The sequence below is a fragment of the Hyaena hyaena genome, unplaced genomic scaffold, assembly GCF_003009895.1.
Source record: "Hyaena hyaena isolate Hyena2069 unplaced genomic scaffold, ASM300989v1 scaffold_1443, whole genome shotgun sequence".
NCBI lineage: Eukaryota > Metazoa > Chordata > Mammalia > Carnivora > Hyaenidae > Hyaena > Hyaena hyaena.
Window position 1 is genome coordinate 286,331 of NW_024082065.1, and position 24,129 is coordinate 310,459.

Here is a 24,129-nt window from a genome sequence, read left to right on the forward strand (position 1 = left end):
AACCCCTATCCTAGATTTACCAAATCTAGGGCCAACAGGCTGGAAATCCAATTGTTTAAAGAAATGACCCAGGTGATTCTTTTTTTTTTTTTTTTTTAATTTTTTTTTTTACTGTTTTACTTATTTCTAGGAAAGAGAGAGAGAGAGACAGCGTGAGCAGNTTTTTTTTTTTTTACTGTTTTACTTATTTCTAGGAAAGAGAGAGAGAGAGACAGCGTGAGCAGGGGAGGGTCAGAGAGAGAGGGAGTCACAGACTGAAACAGGCTCCAGGCTCTGAGCTGGCAGTCAGCCCAGAGCCCGACACGGGGCTCGAACCCACGAACAGCGAGATCATGTCCTGAGCGAAAGTCGGACGCTTAACCGACTAAGCCACCCGGGCGCCCCGACCCAGGTGATTCTTAACAGCTTGCCAGTTTAGGAAACAGAGCACTCCACTAACTAGCTTCCCCAGCCATGATGTAAAGGAGGGGAGAGTTTCATTTCCCTGATAGTTACTAGTACTCCTTGTCTCACTCTCCTTTATTCAGTGCCTTTCCTAGCCTCTCTTCCACAGAGAATCAAAATTAGCGTCAGACTCTTCAATCTATTGTTGAAATGTACAGAAATACCCACCCTAGCAACATGTCAATTTTGACTTGAATTTTGACCGAAGTCAATAAAGAAATGGAACTTTATTGGTGGACTGAAAATGAGTAGAAGAGTATGCTGTATTTATGTGGGGGAGAGGAAATGGGGGTGTTGGACTCTTCCTGACACTCTTAAAATCATACCATGTAAGTAATTGACTCTTTCACTTTTTTTTTTTTTTAAGTAGGCTTCACACTCAGTGTGGAGCCCAATGTGGGGCTTCAACTCCTGACCCTGAGATCAAGTCCTGAATTGAGATCAAGAGTCAGACACTTAACTGACTGAGCCACCTGGCACCCCAACTCTTTAACCTTTTTATAGTATTTATTATTAAAAAAGATATTAAATATTTTTAATGTTTATTTATTTTTGAGAGAGACAGAACACAAGTGGGGGAGGGGCAGAGAGAAAGGGTGAAATAGAATCCAAAGCAGGCTCCTGGCTCTGAGCTGTCAGCACAGAACCTGATGTGGGGCTTGAACTTACAGACTGAACGTAATACTTATGGGAAACGCCAAGTACAGGCTAAAAATAAAATAACAATGCTTACTATGCATTGATTGTCAGATCCTCTGCTTATTTACATGAAACTTCTCATTAAATACAATTAACTTGTGAAGTAGCTACTTTAGTTATCTGTAATTTACAGATTAGAATGACACTCAGAGAAATTACGTATCTGAGATCTAAAATTTCAACCCAAGTTTGTTTGACTGCAGTTTGTGCCCTGAACACTACTGCACAGATTCTACTACAAACCACACACACACACACACACACACACACAATTAGGAAAATTAACTGACTGTAGATCTCTAATGAGATATAAAAGGATTTTTTAGGGTATTCAGGTATTTTGAAAAATATTTTGAGGTTCTTACTTTGGAGGGAAAGCACAGGTGCTTCTAACCAAAATATCTCTTGGTGTTTTGGAGAGTGCCACTGTTTTGATCCAATATGGAGTTCCCTGTGTTCTTAACCTTCCTAGGTTTATCAGAAACTAATTGCTTTAGTTGGTTTGATTACCATCTGGAGCAATTGCTTCGAACTCATTTTGAATTCAGAACTCCCTTTCTGAATCCTCAGAATCCCAAATTTCCCAAATTTATAGACTTTAAGACACATATTCTTTAATACTTTCCTTTATGTTGGTTAAAAATTCCCTAAGATAGAATTACCAGAAAAGGAAACATATATTCTTTTTCCTTTCTTGAATTCTCCTGTTTCTAAAATTTTTCTCCTCATTATGCCAGAAAGGATAATAGTGATGAAGAATATAATAAAAAATACTTCTCAACTGGAAGTACAAGATATTTGATATGTATAAGTAGCTTGTCAACACTTCTTTCCAAATTATATATTCTTAAACAAAGGTCTAACAATTTAAAAATATCTGAGTACTTAGAATCCTTTTCTTTTACCAAAACTGTACAAATAAGAATAAATCAGAATTTTAAAAAACTTCACCTTTCAAAAATTACGTGATTATCAAAATAGGTAAATTTACTGCATGAATCATGAACTGATTTATACAACTTAGTAACTTCACATAAGGGAAGAGGAACAGTTTATAACATGTCTGATGTTGGCTTTTCGAAAAATTATTTTCAACAAAGCAATACACAAACTGGGTACAAATTTAATCAGTAAAGAATGGCTGCCCCTCTTTCCCACAGTTCCATTTCCAATAGGCAATTGATTTAGAATATTTTGGGTTTTAGCTCCTTTTTTAAACTCATATGCTAAGCTAACGTTTTTTTATAATAAATCTCACATACCCACCACTCAACTACACATATTATGAACACTTGGCCAATATTACTTCATCTAGAACTCTTCTCCATCTTTTTTTTCCCTAGTGTTTTTTCTTGTTTCAGGTTTTATCTCCCTAGCTGACCAGTCTGTGGGACAGGGGTCAAGTGGAACTTTTAGCTCCAATGTCCAGCTTTTCTATGCTCAATGCCTGGAAATCCTACATCTTTGCTTGTTGTTTGCAAAGAAAACAAGGTTGCTGGGAACACAGGTGGTAAAGTGGAATCTGTAACATTGGACCACTTTTTTTCATAAATGGCATCTATTAGCTTTATATTTTTTGTATGGCATACAATGTATTGCACAGATTTAAAATATATAATTTAGCAAGTTTCAAAATATGTATATGCCTATGAAACCCATCACTCCAAACAAAATAATGAACACTTTCCTTACTCTAAAATGTTTTCTCATATTCTCCTGCCTCTCCCTGCGCCCCTTCCCCAATCCAGAAGCCATTGATTGGCTTTTGACACTAGATTCGTTGACATTTTCCAGGTTTCTAAATAAATGGAATCATATAATATGTGATTGTCTGGCTTCTTTTGTTCAGTGTAATTATTGTGAGATTAATCCATATTGTTTTGTAGATACTTTCATTTGGGTTGTTGAGTGATTGTCCATTGAGTAGATATAAAATAATTAGCTTATCTATTCACCTCTTGATGAACATTTGAATTGTTTCCATTTTTTAGCTACTACAAATAAAGTTTTATAAACATTTCATGTATAAATCTTTGTATGAACATATTTTCTTTTCTCTTGGGTAAATACATAGAAATGGAATGACTGAATTGTATGGTAGGTGCCTGTCTGTATAACTTCTTAAGAAACTGCCAAATACTTTTTCCAAAGTGATTATACCATTTATGTATTATATGTATTTATGTATATATTTATGCAATATATGTACCAAGATATCATATATGTAACATCATATATTTACACATGCAGTATAGGAGTTTCAATTCTTCCATATTCATTTTCAAAATTTCTTTAATGTTTATTTTTGAGAGAGAGACAGAGTGCAAGTGGGGGAGGGGCAGAGAGAGAGAGGGAGACACAGAATCCGAAGCAGGCTCCAGGCTCTGAGCTTTTAGCACAGAGCCTGCCGCAAAGCTCCAACTCACAGAGCATGAGATCATGACCTGAGCCAAAGTCAAACACTTAACTGACTGAGCCATCCAGACGCCCCAATTCCTCCACATTCTTGCAGTTTGTATAATCAGTCTTTTTAAAAATTTTATTTATTTATTTTGAGAAACAGTGAGAGCAGGGGAAGGACAGAGAGAGGGGAGACAGAGAATCCCAAGCATGCTCCACACTGTCAGCCCTAATGCAGGGCTCTAACTCACAAATCATGAGATCATGACCTGAGCTGAAATCAAGAGTTGGATGCTTCACTGACTGAGCCACCCAGGCATCCCAGTACAATCAGTCTTTTTAATTTTAGTCATTGTAACAGGTACCAAATAATAACTCATTATGGTTTATTTAGCATTTCCCAGATGACATTAAACAACTTTTTATTTACTTATTGGCCACCCTCATATCTTCTTTGAAGATGTCTTCTGTTCAAATTATTTTCCTGTTGTCAAGACCACCTTTGAATATGCTAATTTACCAGAAGAATTCACAAGAATCATAACAGATTTTACTCATGACTTACATTTGTTAAGAAGAATTATATAGAGCAAGAGCAATAGGAACAAGATATCCATTAGGTGGAGTACAGAGTAGTTAGACACAGGTTTCCAAGTCCTTTCCCAACTATAGTCACGCAGGATATACTTTTTCTCTGGCTGTGAACTACAGGAACATATGTGAAGACTCTTCACAGGGAAGCCCATTCAAGTCTCAGAGTCCAAGGCTTTTATGGAGGGCTGGACACATAGGCATAGCCTGATATGCAACTATCTATGGTAACCAAAACTCAGGACCCCAATAATAGAAACATGTGCACATCATCAATCTTGATGTTTGTGTAAAGCAATTCTGACAAGATAGTATAACATGGTCTGTTGCTCCAGGTGTATAAATAAAATCCTCAGTTGTTAACAGAAAGAAACCATCAAATACTAGAGGTTGTACAATGATCAGTAATGGCTCCAAGTTTTCTTGAAGATGAGGAGTGAGCAATAAGATCTGCTGTGTTAATCCTTTTCTCATACTCATTTTATTATTGGGTTGTTTACTTATTATTGGATTTTAGGAGTTCTTAATATATTCTGTATACAATCCTTTATCAACTATATACTTTGTAAAGATTTTTTTCCCAGTTCTCAGTTTGTCCTTTCATTCTCCTAACAGTATCTTTTTTAAAAAATTATAATTTGTTGTCAAATTGGCTAACATACAGTGTGTAAAGTGTGCTCTTGGTTTTGGGGGTAGATTCCTATGGTTCATCGCTTACATATAACACCCAGTGCTCATCCCGACAAGTGTCCTCCTCAATGCCTATCACCCATTTTCCCCTCTCCCCCAACCCTTCATCCACCCTAAGTTTATTCTCTGTATTTAAGAGTCTCTTATGGTTTGCCTCCCTCCCTGTTTGTAACTCCCCCCCCGTTCCCTTCATCCATGATCTTAAGTTTCTCAAGTTCCACATTATCAGTGAAAACATATGATATCTTTCTCTGACTTATTTCACTTAACATAATACCTTCCAGTTCTATCCATGTTGCTGCAAGTGGCATGATTTCATTTGTTCTCATTGCCAAGTAGTATTCCACTGTATATATAAACCACATCTTTATCCATTCATCAGTTGATGGGCATTTAGGCTCTGTCCATAATTTGGCTATTGTTGAAAGCTCTGCTATAAACTTTGTGGTACATGTGCCCCTATGCATCAGCACTCCTGTATCCCTTGGGTCAATTCCTAGCAGTGCTATTGCTGGGTCATAGGGGAGGTCTATTGTTAATTCTTTGAGGAGCCTCCACACTGTTTTCCAGAGTGGCAGCACCAGTTTGCATTCCCACCAACAGTGCAAGAGGGTTCCCATTTCTCCTCATCCTTAACAGCATATTTTAAAATATAGTACCAGTATGTTTTGAATTGTAGAAATTTTGAATATTGATGGAGTTCAATTTATCAATTTGTTCTTTTATGTATTGTGTTTTGGGTATCATTTCTAAGAAATCATTGCAAAACCCAAGATTTTAAACATTTTTCCTGTTTCCTTCTAGCATTTTTATAGTTTCAGGTTTTTATATTTAGGTCTATGATTTAATTTTTGTATATGGTTTGACCTGGCATATTTTAAATGTTATTAATTTTGAGAGAGGGTGTGCATGCACATACAAGCGCGCACACACACACACACAAACACACACACACACACACACGGAGGCAGGGCAAAGAGAGGGAGAGAGAATCACAGGCAGGCTCCATGCTGTCAGCACAGAGCTTGATCCCACAAACCATCCAAGCAAATCTTGAACATCGGATCTTTTCACCCATAAATAATACTTTGGTATGTATCTCTAGCAGATGAGGAAATTTCAAAAACAGAATTCCAGTACCTTTATCATAATTACCTAATAGTATATGGTATTCAATCTGTATTCATATTTCCCTCAAATATATTTTTGTCTGTTTAAGATCCAAACAAAATAAGCATATTGCATTATGTTGACATGTTTCTTAAATCTCTAGTAATCTGTAACAGTCCCTTATTCAATTCTCCCATGCTATTTTTTTTTAATAATAATGATCCTTGGGGCACCTGGGTAACTCACTTAAGTGTCCGACTCTTGATTTTGGCTCAGGTCATGATCTCATAGTTCATGAGTTCAAGCCCCATATTGGGCTCTGTGCTGTCAGAGCTTGGGATTCCATCTCCCTCTCTCTCTACCCCTCCTCTGCTTGTTTTCTTTCTCTCTCTCAAAATAAAATAAACATAAACTTAATAATAATAACCTAGGTCACTTGTTCCAAGAAATTTCCACATTCCCACATTCTGGAGTTGGCTGGTTGTATCTTCATGGTGTTTTAAACATGTTGCTCTGCCATTTCTTGATTTATTGTTCTTAGACATTATATATTATACATATATATTATCAGACATTATATATTTACTTTGTACTGTTAAAGATGAGGATCTGGCTAACATAACTACTCTCTATTTCTCTATCCTTTCAACATCTTTAGCAATAGAATAAGAATGGAAGATTTTTGAAGAATTATTATGTATGACTATCTGTCTTTTAGCAAGTAATCTATATTTAGCCTTGGCTATACCACTGACTATATATAGGTACTATAATAAACTAGCTTTTGTCCAATGCAGTAACAGTTGGGGAGTGGAGAATAGAGATTTGAGAAATAACTCAGAGGATCTGACAGTATTGAATGAGGGAAGGAGAAGGGAAGAACTGTAGAATAACTGTTCAGTGTCTGGCTTCAAATTAGTATATGGTGGTGCCACATAGAATAATAGAAGAGGATGAATAAGTTTGGAGAAAAGGCTAGGGATACAGGAAGAAAATGACTTCAGTTTTTGACTTTGAGACATGGGGTACTTTAAACAAGTGGTCCAACAAGTGGTACTTTAAACTTCTAGGTCTAACACTAGAAGTATGGATCTGGAGATTAGGAGAGAGATGTGGGCTCAAGGTACAGTTTTGAAAGTAATTAGTTTTATGGATGAAGGTTGAAGCTCTGGGCATGGATAATATTTCTGAGGAATATGTAAAAGAGTAAGGAAAGAGGAAGACAAACAATAAAATCCTAAGGAACAACAAGATTTAAGGAGATAGAAGCAATTGTTACAGTATGTGATAAGTACCATAATAAAAAGATGCATGAGATACCCTGGTGACTCAAAATAAGATTGATCAATTGGTTCGGGGAAAGTTATCATACAAGGTGTTATTTTAGTTTAGATACTGAAGAATGTATACAAGTGTGCCAATGGGATGAGTGGCAGGAAAATAGACAAACTCATCTACTCTTTACAAGGAAAACAGAGGGCTTCAAATGAGAAGTCTTTCAACAATTCCCTACCCTAATATGCTTGTCTAGAGCAGTGTTCCTCAAAGTGTGGTCAACAATTCACTTGCAAGAGAATCACATAGGGGCTTCATTAAATTGTGTATTATTAGGTTACACTTTAGACCTGAATCAGAATCACTGGGGACAGGGACACTGAAAATCTACACTTTAAAGTTCTCTAAGTGATTCTGAAGCAGATGATTTGTGCACTAACCTTTGTACAAACTAAGGTAAGACCATGGGAACTTTCAGCTAAAGTGGAGTGGATGAAGTCAAAGAATTGTGATCTTCAGGTTGCTATTTTCTTCTTGCCTGTTTTAGCAGGAAGGCTTAGTGGGAAAATGGGGAACAGGGAGGTTTTATAAGAGTATAATTGACTCAATTGGTTTTCCTTTATTGGAAGGAAAAATGAACCACATAAGACTAAGAGCAGAGCAGTTTTCCGTCGAGCTGGTCCCAAGTCAACCAGAAAGAACATACAGGCACCTTGATGAAGAGGAAATCAACAATTGATTTGGTGGATTGAATGTAGTAATTAAAACAACAACAACAACAACACACCCACGAATTCCCTTTATTTTGTTTTCACTTTTTAGCTGTTTATCTGGCATTTTATACTCAGCTCTGCTAGGGAATTCATCTTACCTGAAGTTAATGTTACTTAAACTAAATGTTTAGTTTTTTATGTAATCAATAATTCCAGGGATAAAAAATTTCCATGTTCCTCATAATTTTTATCCTAAAATGAAGAAATCTGAAGTCAAGACATTGTCTACTGTTCAGTCAGAAAATGTTTCTATGTCTTCATTAAAAAGATAACTATATGTTTGGGAATATATTATTTGAAGTACATAGTGAAATAGATTACTCTTGAGAAATCATTTGTGGCCTTAGGGAACCCCAGGAATGTACTCTCACACTTTGATGGCCTATAAATATTATTCTTCTGAGAAATCAGCAAATGGGTTTTGTTACTTTGTCAAAGCAGCTATCTACATGGTTCTCCAGAGTTGGGTATATCTTGCTAGAAATATGCTGACTTCAAAAGATTGTAACATATTACTTTAAGAAAAGCTGTGAATAATTCTATTCATCCCTTGAATACTTCTAGAAAAAAATTCAGATCATAAAAACAACTGGTTCCTTTGAAAGACGCTGTGATAAAATTAAGCCAATTCTTATTACAAAGTTAAACATGAAGAATGGTAAGATTTCATAAGAGAACTCTTATCTTTGTATATCTACTAATTCTATTTACCACACATAACATTCTAAGATATATTTCCTGGCTCACATATTGTGCTAGTGAATTAGTAACACATGAGAAACAGATGATAGTTTTCTCTAGTTCATTTAGGGATGTGTGTGATAGGTATGATAAATGTGATATCTATATGATAGTCACGCAGACATTTGAAGACTCTTTAGAAAATCTAGGATGTGATCGGGATATAAACTGCCACTTCTACTGTGATTCCACCCAAGAGCTGAGATTATGTTGTTAAAAAAAAAAAAAAGACTCAGAAAGAGGAGAGACAGAGAATATGAAGTTGTCAGCGTGTGTGTGCAAATTTGTGTAAAGGAAATATACTACAGAAAAAACTACTGGGTCACAGTAAAGTTATATTTTCTTCAGAGAAGAGGCTCTAATGTGGTATATACAAGTATTCCGATAGGACTATGAGACTTTTCTTTAATTCCATACTTACCAAAACAATCTTTTACTTATTCTATTAGTTGCTGGGCTGTCATAACAAGGTACCACAGACTGAGTGGCTTAAATTGGAAATTAATTTTCTCACAATTCTGGAGGTCAGAAGTCTGAGATCGAAGTATTCACAGGGCTGGTTTCTTCTCAGGACTCTCTCACCTTGCAGACAGCCATCTTTTCCCTGTATCTTCACATAGTCTTCCTCTGTGTGTCTCTATCCTAATCTTTTCTTCTAAGAAAATGAGTCATATTGGATTAAAACCTATCCTATTGACCATCTTCTACTTTAATTACCTCTTTAAAGACGCTATATTCAAATAAAGCCATATTCTGAGATACTAGGGACTTCAACATATAAATTTATGATTACAATTTAGCACATAAAAATTATTATTTCAGGATTCCACATAAATATATTTAGAGGAACCTTTGTATTAGTGTCATCTAATATAAATTTTAAGTCCATCTTTTTGGCAAAATCTTGTTGACCATGAGTTACCTTTCTAAATAAAATCTGATTTGCATGGGGAATCAACACTCATTCCTGAATAATTGTTCTGGGCACTGACACAGGTGCTAGGGCTGGAAAGAAAAAGGGGACACATTTCTTGTCCTTGAGGAGTTTGTAATCCAAAGGAGGGAAAATAATATAAACAAGCAAGTAAAATAAAATGTGCTATTATTACAAAAGAAATGAAATATTGAAGGAGTAAATTCAGCTAGACCCATGGTGACTCAATCAAAGTAAAATAATATAGTAAGCCCGAGAATATTGCCTAATTAATCCTACTGCATAAAATATTAGAGCTTATTATTTTTAAGGCTTAATTTATTAATCTATTTAATGTTTTGCCTAAAGTCTTAAAACTGGTTTGTAGTTTTAAAAGAAAATTTTATTAAGTGCTGCGTTTTTATTTGTAGAAAAAAATCAGGATATATATGTTAATTTTTTGTATTAATGTGATGGTCATGACTTTACAGAGTATGTTATCCAAATTAAAAATCAGTCTTGGCAGGTTATTATAAGTTAAGCCATCAATGAACTCAAGAGTGTATATAAGACCTCTGAAATTTAAGGACAATAAAAAAAATACCTGAATTGTTTGCCCAAAGTAGAATAATCCCTAATGACATATAAGAACCAGGGTACAAAATAGTGAGATAACCCAAATCATTATCAAGTACTGTATCATTTAGCAGATATCTTTTATAAAAGTTATCCTACAAAACTTTGCATATACAAGTGAATCTTCATTATAGATCTTTCTTCTCTTTAGTCTTTCAAAGATGCTATCAGAAGTAGAAGAAAGTTTTTGGTTAGCAAATGTCACAAAGAATAGGTCAGAGAATCCTCTTTTGAGTTATATATTTAAAATGGCATCAATCTACTGCTAGGAATTTACCCAAGGGATATAGAAATGCTGAGGCATAGGAGCACATGTACCCCAGTGTTCATAGCAGCACTCTCAACAATAGCCAAAACATGGAAAGAGCCTAAGTGTTCATCAATGGACGAATGGATCAAGAAGATGTGGTTTATCTATACCATGGAATACTACATGGCAATGAGAAACAATGAAATCTGGCCATGTGTAGCAACATGGATGGACCTTGAGGGTGTTATGCTGAATGAAATAAGTCAGGCAGAGAAGGACAAATATCATATGTTTGCATGTATAGGAGGATTAGGAGGAACTTAACAGAGGACCAAGGGGGAGAAGAAGGAGGGAAATGGTGGGGGAAAGGGAGAGAGGCAAACCATGAGAGACTCTTGAATGCTGACAAAAACTGAGGACTGATGGATGTGGGGGGGAAGGGGGAGATGGGCATGGAGGAGGGCACTTGTGGGGATGAGCACTGGGTGTTATGTGGAAACTAATTTGACAATAAACTATTTGTAAAAAAAAAACCAAACAAAAAAAAAGAATCTGATTTCAGCTCAGGTCATGATCTCACTGTTTGTGAGTTCAAACCACACTTAAGGCTCTGTGCTGACAGCTCAGATCCTGGACCCTGCTTCAGATTCTGTGTCTCCCTTTCTCTCTGTCCCTCTACCACTCATTCTCTCTCTTTCTCTCCCTCTCTCTGAAAAATAAACACTTTTTAAAAATAAAACTAAATAAATGAAAAAGGAACTGGGGAAAAAAATAAAATGGCATCAGTCTAACAAATATGAGCCTAACAAATAGAATGATATATGGCATGACAAATGCTAAGTTAAGGACAAAGTTGTTACGGGTTGATAAACCCATTCTATAAAGAAACCTATGTTTTCTTTCTATTGATGTTTTCTTCCTCAGCTTTCTTGAAATAAAATAGTTACCTATATGACTGAAGTTTGAAATACATAAAATGAGAACATTGACCTAAATTAATTTTATGGTCCTTGTCAGGAACTTTGAAGAGTCTGAGATTCTACTCTATGTACAAGTTAACAAATTAGTTGGCCACAGTTTCACAGATGCTGGGAGAAGACACAAGACTCCAGGGTAAAGGAACAATTTGTTAACACTAGCAATAGCAGTTGCTACAGTACCAGTATTTGTACCAGCTCCCTGAGCCCCAATTCCCACAGGGTGATTTAAAGAGGGCTAAAAGGTGCCTGCCCATGCAGTAGGGTACATTATAAGAGAGGAATCCTGAATTTATCATTTATAACTGACAGTAATCTATGGAGGGAAACACTACCTCTGTTTTCTATGGCTATTCACTGTGTAAAAGTAATTTTTTAAACATTTATTCATTTTTGAGAGGCAGAGAGAGACAGACTATGAGCGGGAGAGGGGCAGAGAGAGAGGGAGACACAGAATCTGAAGCATGCTCTGCACAGAGCCTGATGCCGGACTTGATCCCATGACCCTAGGATCATGACCTGAGCTGAAATCAAGAGTCAGATGCTGAATTGAATGAGCCACCAAGACACAGTCTTGATTACTATACGTTTCTCCTAAATTTGGAAATCAGGAAGTTGAAAAACTCCAATATTTCCTACCACTTCTATTCAGCATAATTACTAATGATCTTAGTTTTGCTATTCAGCATGAAAGAGGAATGAAATATAGCCAAATGCAAAGAATTAAGTAAAGATATCTTTATTCGCAGAAGACATGGCTGTCTGTGTTGAAAATCCAATAGAATCTACTGAAAAGCGAGTACAACCCATAAATCAGTTTAACTAAGTTGCAAGATGAACATATGAAAATCAATTATATTTCTATATACTAGCGGTAAACAATGCAAAACTAGTATTTTTTTGTATGATAAAATACCATTTACAATAGTATCAAAACTATGAAAACTATGAAATATTTAGGAATAGATCTGATGAATGAAAACAGAAACCATTAATGAGAGAAGTTAGAAAATATATAAATAAATGGAGAGATATACCTTTTTTTTTTTTTTTTTTGTAGATTGAAGGGCTGTTTTGTACCAATGATAATTGTTCCCAAGTTGACCTGTAAAAATAATGTATTCCTACAAAGCCTCGGCAAGTTTTTTTTTTAAAGAAATTTACAAGCTGATTCTAAAATTCCTATAGAAATGAAACCAACTGTGAAAGAAATGAGCAAAGATATAGGACCAACACTAATTTAAAAACATTATAAAATGACAGTAATCAAAACTGCGGTATTAGCCTAAGATGCACAAATATATAAATGAAATAGGATAAGATAGTCCAGAAATAAACTCATGCATATATGGACAACTGACTTTTTACAAAGGTGTGAAACAAAAAAAGTGCAAGGTGGATAGAAGATCATTTTTTTTTAATTTCTGAGAGAGAGAGAGAGAGAGAGAGAGCGCGCGAGCAGGGGAGGGTCAGAGAAAGAGGGAGTTACAGAATCCGAAGCAGGCTCCAGGCTCCAGCTAGCTGTCAGCACAGGGCCCGATGTGGGGCTCAAACCCATGAACCGTGAGATCATGACCTGAGCCTAAGTCGGATGTTTAACCGACTGAGCCACCTAGGTGCCCCGAAGATCTTTTTTTTTCAACAAATTGTAGTGAAACGATCTAAGGTCCACACACCAAAACAAACAAAAATCCAAGAATTTCAATCCACAGCTTTCACTGTTACAAAATTTAACTCATAGGAGATCACAGACCTAAATGTAACACCTAAAACTATCCCAGAGGAAAACATAGGAGAAAAATTTTGTGAACTTAGGTTAGGCAAATATTTCTTAGATGTCATACTGTGCACAGTCCATAAAATAAAAATTAGTAAACTGGACTTCTTCGAAACTAAAAAAGTCTGCTTTTCAAAAGACACTGTTAGGAGAGTGAGAAAACAAATCACAGATTGGGAGAAAATATTTGCAAGGTATATATTTGATAAAGGACTTGCATTCAGAATACAAGGAGAATCTCAAAAATCAATAATGAGAAAACTATCAATCCAATTTAAAGTAAATATTTGAGCAGATACTTCATAACAGATATTGGGATAGGAAATAAACATATAAAATATGTTCAACATCATTTGTCACTAGGGAAATGCATATTAAAACCATGTAATACTATCAAACATCCATCAGAATGTCTAAAGGAAGATAAGGATGTAGGACAACTGGAATTCTGATATATTGCTGTTGGCAATGTAAAATGATATAAATTACTTGGAAAAAAGTTTGGCAGGTTTTTAAAAATATCTGCAAAGTATTTTATTCAAGATGTATTTGATTAATTTATTTATTATAGTTTATTGTTAAGTTGGTTTCCATATAACATCCAGTGCTCATCCCCACAAGTGCCCTCCTCCCATGCCCATCACCCATTTCCCCCCCTTTTTTATTTATTTATTTATTTTTATTTTTATTTATTTCTAGGAGAGAGAGAGAGACAGCATGAGGAGGGGAGGGTCAGAGAGAGAGGGAGTCACAGACTGAAACAGGCTCCAGGCTCTGAGCTGGCAGTCAGCACAGAGCCCGACGCGGGGCTCAAACCCACGAACCGCGAGATCATGACCTAAGCGAAAGTCGGACTCTTAACCGACTAAGCCACCCAGGCGCCCCCATTTTCCCCTCTTCTTCCACTCCCATCTACCCTCAGTTTGTTCTTAGTATTTAAGAGTCTCTTATGGTTTGCCTCCCTCCCTCTCCTTAAGTATTTTTTCCCCTTCCCTCCCCTATGGTCCTCTGTTAAGTTTCTCTTGATCCACATGTGAGTGAAAACATATGGTATCTGTCTTTCTCTGCCTGACTTATTTCACTTAGCATAATACCCTCGAGTTCCATCCACATTGCTACAAATGGACAGATTTCATTCTTTCTCATTGCCATGTAGTATTCCATTGTATAGATAAACCACATCCTCTTGACCCATTCATTAGTTGATGGACATTTAGGCTCTTTCCATGATTTGGCTATTGTTGAAAGTGTTGCTATGAACATTGGGGTACATGTGCCCCTATGCATCAGCACTCCTGGATCCCTTGGGTAAATTCCTAGCAGTGCTATTGCTGGGTTCTAGGGGAGTTCTATTGTTAATTCTTTGAGGAACCTATACATGGTTTACCAGAGTGCCTGCACCAGTTTACATTCCCACCAACAGTGTAGGAGGATGCCCATTTCTCCACATCCTCATCAGCATCTAGAGTCCTCTGATTTGTTCATTTTAGCCACTCTGAATGGCATGAAGTGGTATCTCAGTGTGGTTTTGATTTGTATTTCCCTGATGAGGAGGGATGCTGAGCATCATTTCATGTGTCTGTTGGCCATCTGGATGTCCTCTTTGGAGAAGTGTCTGTTCATGTCTTCTGCCCATTTCTTCACTGGATTGTTTGTTTTTCGGGTGTGGAGTTTGGTGAGTTCCTAACAGATTTGGGTTATTAGCCCTTTATCTGATATGTCATTTGCAACTATCTTTTCTCATTCCATAGATTGCCTATTAGTTTTATCGATTGTTTTCTTTGCTGAGCAGAAGCTTTTTATCTTGATGAGGTCCCAATAGTTCATTTTTGCTCTTGCTTTCCTTGCCTTTGGGAATGTGTCGATTAAGAAATTGCTGCAGTTGAAGTCAAGGAGGTTGTTTCCTGCTTTCTCCTCTAGGGTTTTGATGGTTTCCTGTCTCACATTCAGGTCCTTCATCCATTTTGAGTGTATTTTTGTGTACGGTGTAAGAAAGTGGTCTAGTTTCATTCTTCTGCAGCTTGCTATCCAGTTCTCCCAGCACCATCTGTTCAAGAGGCTGTCTTTTTTCTATTGGATACTCTTTCCTGCTTTGGTCAAAGATTAGTTGGCCATACATTTGTGAGTCCAATTCTGGGTTCTCTATTCTATTCCATTGGTCTATATGTCTGTTTTTGTGCCAATGCTGTTGCAGGATTCTAGCTCAGAGAGTCGTGACACCGAGACTTTTCTTTCCAGGAAGCAACTTTACTTTGCCGGCACCGCTCAGTTGGGTTCGTACCCAAAAGAACTGAGCGGCCCACATCATTTGGCATAGGTGTTTTTATGCATTTTCTATTTCTTTGTCTCCCATATATGGTAATACACATAAACATGTAGTCTGATTAAGTTGTTTCAGTTTACAAGAACATGGGGGATGTAGGCAGCTGGACTCATATCTAGGTGACCTTGAAGTCTTCTCTTCTCTCTTCTTCAATTTTTTCTTTCTCCTTAGGGAGGGGTTCCTACCACAATACCATACTGTCTTGATGGTTACAGCTTTGTGGTAGAGGCTAAAGTCTGGGGTTGTGATGCCTCCTGTTTTGTTTTTTCTTTTTCAATATTACTTTGGCTATTTGGGGTCATGATGTATTTTTAACAGCTCTACTAAGGCATCATTGACATAAAATTAAATTGTATATCTAAAGGTGCAATTTGAGACCTATGATATGTTCATATATTTGTGAAACCATCACCAAAATCAAGATAATTAATATATACTTCAGCCCCAGAAGATTCCTCAGTCCCTCTCTAATACCCTCCCTGTTGCCCCTACATTTTCTCCCCACTGATGTCCAGGCAATCATTAATTCCTTTCTGTTATTATTGATTCTTTGGTATTCCCAAATAGAATTCAAAATGAAAAATTGAATCATATAGTATGTACTATGTCTTGTCAAGCTTTTTCACTCGGCATAATTATTTTCAGATTTGTCTGGAGTCTTTTGCACATCAGTTGTCCATCCTGGTTGTATTTTATGGATCCTCCATAATTTTGGTAATTTCTTAACAAGTTAAATATACACCTACCACAGCACCCAGCCAATTCCCTGCTAGGTATTCTCTCAAAAGAAATAAAAGGCTATGTATATATACAGACCTATACTTGAATATATAAACTGTGGAATATCCGTACAGTGGAATACTACTCAGCATGAAAAATGCAATAGCATGATTGAATCTCAAAATAAATACACTGAGGGAGATAAGCCAATGAAAAAACTATATATTATATGATTCCATTTTATAAAAAGCAAACTAATTTACCCTGACAGAAAATGGATCAGTGTTTGCCTAGGAGGAAGGCTGGGTGGGAGGGGGAGCCACACAGGGAATGGAGGAAATTCTGGGGGCCAAGGGACATGCTCATTTTTTTGACCGAGGTGATAGTTGTACAAGATTATATATGTATGCCTTTTTAAAACATTTTGTTGTGGCAAGAACACTTAACATGAGATCTATCCTTTTAATGGATTTTTAAGTGTACAGTATGTTATCTAAAGACACAATGTACAGATCTCTATAACATAGTCATATTGCATAACTGAAATTTTATACCTGTTGATTAGCAACGCCTCTTTTCCCTCTTCCCCCAGCAACCACTATTTTATTATTTGCTTCTCTGAATCTATTTCAGATACAAATTTCATAAAATCAAGAACTTTTAATATGTGCAGTTGTTTTATGTCAATTATACATCAACAAAGAGTTGGGGGAATTACAGAGAACTTTGAGGAATAATAATTGTAGTTAACAATTATTGAGTACTTATTATATGCCAGCAACTGTACTAAGCATTTTACATCATGTATTAATCTCATTCTCAAGCAACCTATAATGGAGGTATTATTCTTAACCTCATTTTATTTATGAGGAAACTAATGCATGATAAATTTAAGATACTTGGCCAGGTCATAAAGTCTCATAAAAGGTGGAGCAAACCATAATGTACACTTCCTTTCATAATAATATCTCAGCGTATTCAGTGCTTTATGTAGCAGACCTGGAGTATGTGAGCTTGACATATGACATGTACTATATCATTTAATCCTCATCAACACTATTAAGTAGGTACTATTTTATAGATAAGGAAACAGGCACAGTGGAATTAAGCAACATGCTCCAAATTACATAGCAAGTAGTGGAGGACAGAGATTTGAACCAAGGATCTTTATCCATTAGGTGAGCCACATGGGAAAATAGGTTGAGGACTACTTCTTTGTTTAGAAGTTGGGCTTGTGGTACATGAAGATGGATCTGATACTTGCCTTAAACAGGTCACTATCTGTCTGATCCTGAACACAGATATTTATTGCATTGATCCCTCACTGCCTTGGCCCACCTGACCAACTAGACTTGCAGGCATCTACTACAACTTGCATTACAGTGAAGACTGCTAAGCTTTCCTAGCTGATTAACCACCTCTTTGACCTGCCCCTCCCCCACACTTTATAAATAGGTTGGTTTCCCCAGGTCCTTGACCCAAATATCTGGGTGTCTACTGGTTCTAGTTTCCTCTCCTTATAAAACCATAAAACCCTCTAGCAGAATGTATACAAATTATGACAAAAGTCAGTTCACAAACCATCTTATTTGGATTTAAATGTATCCACTTCCTCATAGATCCACTGATTTATGTTGACATTAGAGAGTCCATGCACACTTGAGTGTTGTGAATGTGGCATAAAGCAGTTTTATAAAACATACACCCTGCTGAAATATCAAGGGCCTGGATAACATTAAATGTCTTGTTTCTTTCAAGCACCCACTCAGATAATTTTGGAACGTAAACATATCCCCTTCCCTTGACCCCATTCCCAGCCTTGGAGCTACTTTGTTATCTCTGGTAGTACAGTATTGAGTCTGGAGGCATCAGAATTTCCTTAAACTATCAGAAGCATCCAATTCACCTCTTCTCATCTACCACTGTTGTGCTTTGCTCCACCCCTGAGAGCTCCTGCTGGTTTGGATTCCATCCATCTCCTAGATCATTTGCCTTACTCTATTCTTGCCATTCACTCAACATCTGATTTATCATTCCAGTCCTTTCATTGCTACATTTAAAACATGCAGTTTAGCACTTTTAAAACATCTGAAAGGAAGAGTTGTTCTTGAGAAGGCAGTTGGAGTAATACAATTTGGTGTACTACTCCTTCAGTATTCCTCTCCTTCATTTTATGCCATCTCCCTCGCTGGTACCTTTTCTCTTTCCTCTGTCTTATAACCACCCTCCAGTTCATGACTTGTTTTCTTCAACTTCAGTGGTTCTTAAACTTAAGCATGCCATCAAAATCACCTGGAGGGCTTGTTAAAACACAGATTGCTGGATTGCACCATAGAGTTTCCGATCCACTAGGTCTGGATTGGTGCTTAAGAATTTTAGTACTAAGAGGGGCGCCTGGGTGGCTTAGTCGGTTAAGCGTCCGACTTTCGCTTAGGTCATGATCTCGCGGTTCGTGGGTTCGAGCCCCGCGTCGAGGTCTGTGCTGACTGCCAGCTCAGAGCCTGGAGCCTGTTTCAGAGTCTGTGTCTCCCTCTTTCTCTGACCCTCCCCTGCTCACGCTGTCTCTCTCTCTCTCCTAGAAATAAATTAAAAAAAAAAAAAAGAATTTTAGTACTAAGAAGTTTTCAGGTGATGCTGATGCTGTTGGTCTGTGGGCTATACTTTGAGGACCAGTGTCCTAGGTCAATAATATTTATATTAACCACCTGTCTTTCTCCCCACTTGTCCTCTAAGCCCCTTTTTGGTGAATTGCCTTAATAGGCAAAGCTAGCAGGTGTGGCTGAGAATCCTGACTTGCCATAATCACCCAGGGACAAATCATTAAATCAGAGCCAATGATCTTTGGTTACCCTAAAGGTAGAAATACAATGTGTTCTCTAGAGATAAGAGCTCAGAATCAAGATGTCAGATTTATGTTCTAGAGCTCTTGAAACATATTTCTAAAGTGTAGTTCACTGTCAAAATTAAGCTAGCTCAGCTTTCTAGAAGTAACAGTGGGGAAGAATAAATTTAGAAAATGAAATGCAATCTACTCCTGAAGAACTAAAATAAATGTGGTCTCTCATATTCATTTATGCTCATTCTCTCTCTCTCTCTCCCCTTCCCTCCCTACCTCTGTGTGTGTATGATTATAATATGGACATGTTTGCATATATATATTGACATGATAAAATATTTATCTGTGTGTATATCTATTTGTGTGCTTTGTGTATGCTTTTTAGTATACAAGGATATAACTAAGCAATCCTTCATTTACCGTAATTTACATGTTATAAACCTCTGTCATTTAGAGTAGGCTTTTAGCACACAAATGAAATTACAGAAGTCAGTCTATTTTCTGTAATGTCTCCAAAGACCTCATTATTTCTGACGTTTCTGCTGGCGACCATCTCTTCAAAATTAACCTATGGTCTCTGTGTTAATACACTTTCCTGGATCCATCCTGTCTGAATTTTTTCCTTAGCATCCAGCCATCCGGTATAAAAAATGTTTCTCCTTCCAGATTCCCAATTTGCATTCTAGTATCATGGTATCATCACCTTCCCTGTCACACTGAACTGAAATCTCAGAATCTACCATGAGTAATAAACTCTTATAGCTATATCCTTGGACGACTTCTTTCTCCATGTCCACACTTAAGCTTTCAACAAACTTCTTTCTTTGGTTCTCATAATCTTCCCCACTCACTTCCCTCTACCTTAATCTCACTTATTTCCACATCTTAAACTAATATTGCTATGTAAGTGACTCTAAATCTTCATCTATCTCCAAACTTTTTCAGAAACATGAGACCTATCATCTAACGATGTCTTCATCTGCATATTTTGCAGGCACCGGAAATGTGGCTTCTTTCATACATAACTCAGCATCTTATTTTTCCAAATATATTTCTCCTCTTTAATTCCCATCTGCAATGCAAAATTATCACTCTCCTTGTTACTCAGTATTGAAAATTAAGAATCGTCAATTTTTCCCATTCCCCCATTGCCTATATTAGGTCATTAAATCTTATAAATATGATCTGCAAAATCCTTTACATTCTTTTTCTACTGTTCTAAATCATGGTCTTTATTATTGCATATCTATCATTGGAATATATTATTAACTGCTTGCCTTGGGTCCCTTCAACCAGCCCAATACAACAATGTATCCAATATCCACCAACCATTAAGTTAAGCTATGGATACCTCCAGGCTATCAAGCATTTATTTTACTTCTTCCCTTAAGACACCTAATTATGATCCTCACTGTAATTTACAAGCTCCTGGATCTACAAGCCAAGTCTAAGCTGGACTTTAGTCCTTTGCACTGTTTATTTGACTCTTGGTTTTTCTTAGCAGATTTTGCCTTGGCTTATCTTTCTAGCTCCTCTTTCTCTGGCCTATTTTGTATATCTACCACTAGGTTAGGCTCCTATAACTGGTAGTCAGGTTGAGCCAATATACTCATTCTCCAATAAGAGAATGGCTTTTGAACTGGGTGTTATATATAAGTGATGAATTACTGGGTACTACTCCTGAAGCCAATACTACACTGTATGTTAACTAACTTGAATTTAAATAAATGAATAAATAAAGAGAATGGCTTTTGAAAGTGGTATCCTAATTTAGCTCCTACCTCCAGTTTCTCATCTTATAAACCTTTCTACATACCAATGCCAGGGTATTTTCCCTAAAACATAGGTCTAATCATCCGTTTTTATTATTCATATGTCTCTACACAGTTATAGAATAAATTCAGAATGGCATTCAAAGTCTTACTGACTTGGTTCTACTCTCTTTCCCACTATACAGTCATAAAACCTACCCTCAAGCCCCATTAGATGACTAAACAATTTCCAAACTCAGCCCATATTTTCCTTTCTCTCAGCTTTTGGTCATGTTGCTCCTTCTCCCTCAAAAGCTCTTTCCTCTAATTTCCAACTTTTGGGGTCCTAAATATATTTAAAGGCACGGGTTTTCCATAAAACCTTCCTTATTCTCTTTCTCCTATATATTTCTGTAATGTTCTTTTGCAGTCAGATGAGTTCTTGTCAGTTGCCTTGACTATATCCTAAGCCCAATTAGATGAATACTGTCATCATTCACATATCTGTAGCACCACACATGGACATATTTACTACTCCATATTTGTTAATATAATTTAATTGAATTATATGTAAAAGTTATAATATGCTAGCTAAAATATAGTCTTATTACTTTGTAGTCCTAAACCTTATTTAATTGTCAAAAATAGTATAAGAAGAAAAAAGTAATCTAATAAGAGTTATATATTATCATAGGGTGATATATAGAGCTTTGCCTGCAATGGAAAAGTTTTATTCTGTAGATTTGGGATCAAACTCAGCCCTACGTATTTTAATTTAGTCACTACTGAAGCCAAGGCTTTGAGGCATTTTGATGGTATAAAACAAGAGCACGATGAAAGATTAAAGGCTGAAAATTTTTAGGCAAAGCAGGGTTGGTTCATAGGGTTTAGAGGCAGGTCTGCCCCTATAGAATTATCAGGGTGTCCGATGAAGCTGCTAGTAGTGATGAGAGGGCAGCTCACGTAGGTTTTGATCTGGAGGCAGCAGAAAGCCAGTGTGGCAGGGCTATTTGTAAAGAAATAATCAATAAGATAAAAGAAGCAGCAAAAATAGATATCCTTACATCTAGTACTCAAGAAATAAGAGAGAGGGCAAGATGGCAGAGAAGTAAGGAGCTCCTTGATTGCACTCGCGCCCATACATCACACAGAAAAGATCTGAAGCCATTGGAAACCTTACAAAACCTGAGAGATTGGGAGAAAAAAAAAGCAGAATCCACTGAGAGAGCCTTCTAACGTGAGTGCGAACCGGGGAAGATAAAATCGGGCCGGGATCGGAGACTCCAGGGTAGGAGGCGATCCCCCTCTACCCTCTACGGGGAGTGAGAGGGGAAAAGGAGAGAGTCTGAAACAGAAAAATCTCCACTCGGAGGGGGGAAAACCTCCGCTCGGTGCATAGAAAGACCGTACTTGCCAAATACCTGCACACCAGGTCCCCTCGCACCAACTGGTCCTGGGGGGGCTAAGACACAAACTGCTTCTTTGTGCTGGATCCTGGTGGCTGGACTTCAGAGTGGTGGCGCGCCTGCCGCCATTGTAGCTCCCAGGCGGCTGGAGCCCCTGAAAGAGCCGCGCGGACACCGGGCGTCTGCGCTCCCGGCTGTCTGGAACTTGAGAGGGAAGGCAAAGAACTAAAACTGGGAAGTTTGCCTGTGAGTTCGTGTTTCGGGTGACGAGCCATAGAGGGACCCGGTTATCCTCACTCCAGCGAGCTCGGGCTCAGAACACCCTGCGGGCAAGCCCCCGCCCATGTGCGCCAGCCCGACCCAGAGAAGGAAGCAGCGATTCTGACTCCGCCCCCAGAGCACAGCAGGGGGCCTGGGATTGCCCGAGGGGGTTGCCTGGGAAGCTGTGTGTAAGGCAATTTCAGCGGGGCGCGCGGACTGGGATTTGGAGATTGGAACTGGCCTGGGTTGAAGAGTGCAACCAACTTCGGCTGCGCCCCCGGTACAGGGAGTTTACACGCCCAAAAAAGCGAGGTGCAGCGCTTGGTTCGAGAAGGGACTGGAGCACCATCACTCTCCTCCCCACAACCGCCAAGGCAGAGCTCCCAACTGAGGCATTGGATCACGCCACGCCCATCCCTGCCTGAGAGGTGCCCCCCACCCCTTTTTTTTCCTTTTTTTTGTTTTTTTCCCTTTTTTTCTTTCTATTTTTTCCCCTTTTTTTTCTCTTTCTTTTTTTCTTCTTTCTCTTTTCTCTCTTTTTTCCCCAGAACACTGACCTGATTAACTCTGGTCGCCAGCTTGCTTAAACAATCACAACGGGTCCATTGTGTAAATGTAAATTCTACACCTACCGAAATTTTCAGCTCTTTCTCTCAGGAGTAATTAGACTATATAGTTTCTCTGGATAATTCCAGCATCCTTTTCTCACCTATCCAACCATATTCTACCCTTTACCTCTTTGAAAAAAGCTTCTTATCCCTTCTGCCTGTTCATTCTATTTCCAATTGTGCCTCATCCCGCCCTGCCTTCTCTCTCATTCTCTCTGCTCTTCAACCAGCACTGCATACACACGGCTATTTAACTGTAGCTGGGAAATCCAGGTATATGCTTTAAACTGTTCTTTGTCCATTGGTTTTCTTCTTTTTTCCTTTTCTTTCCCCCTTTTTGACCCTTTTATGTATTTTATATTCCCTATTATTCGCCCTCCCTCCTCCGTCTTTTCTCTTAACTTTTTCGTTTTCCCTCTCGCTTTGCATGTTAAGTTGAATTAGCCTGTGCGTTTGTGTGCTCGTGCTCCCTGTGTGTTTGTCTGTCTGTTTTCTTTTCTAGGGCTACCTCAAGAAACAAGCTAGAGTACACAAGGTGGAGAGTCCCAAATATCACTACGAATAGGAAAATAAAATAACCAAGGTCCCAACAAGAGAGACCAAGGGATACCACTAAAAAAACACTCTCTGAAAGGATAGGCCCTGGAAAGTCAGAGTCTTCTTGGATATAGCAGCGCTCATAGAAACAAAGAGCATAACAAGTCTTTAAAACCAACAAGAGCCAGAAAGCTAACTAAAATGACCGAAACGAAAGACCTCTCCTCCAAAGAAACTCCAAGAAGAAATGACAGCTAATGAACTGCTCAAAACAGATATCAGCAGCATAACTGAACAAGATTTTAGAATAATAATGGTAAAATTAATAGCTGGGCTTGAAAAAAACATAGGGGACATCAAAGAAACTATGGCTACAGACAGAATGGAAAATAAAAATAGGCATGAAGAATT

At 37.7% G+C, this 24,129-nt stretch overlaps 1 long non-coding RNA gene across 1 annotated transcript in view; it reads right to left on the reverse strand.

Moving 5' to 3' along the window:
• LOC120225564 overlaps positions 1-24,129 on the reverse strand; it is a 79,280-nt gene that overhangs the window by 40,719 nt on the left and 14,432 nt on the right. The window lies entirely within an intron of this gene.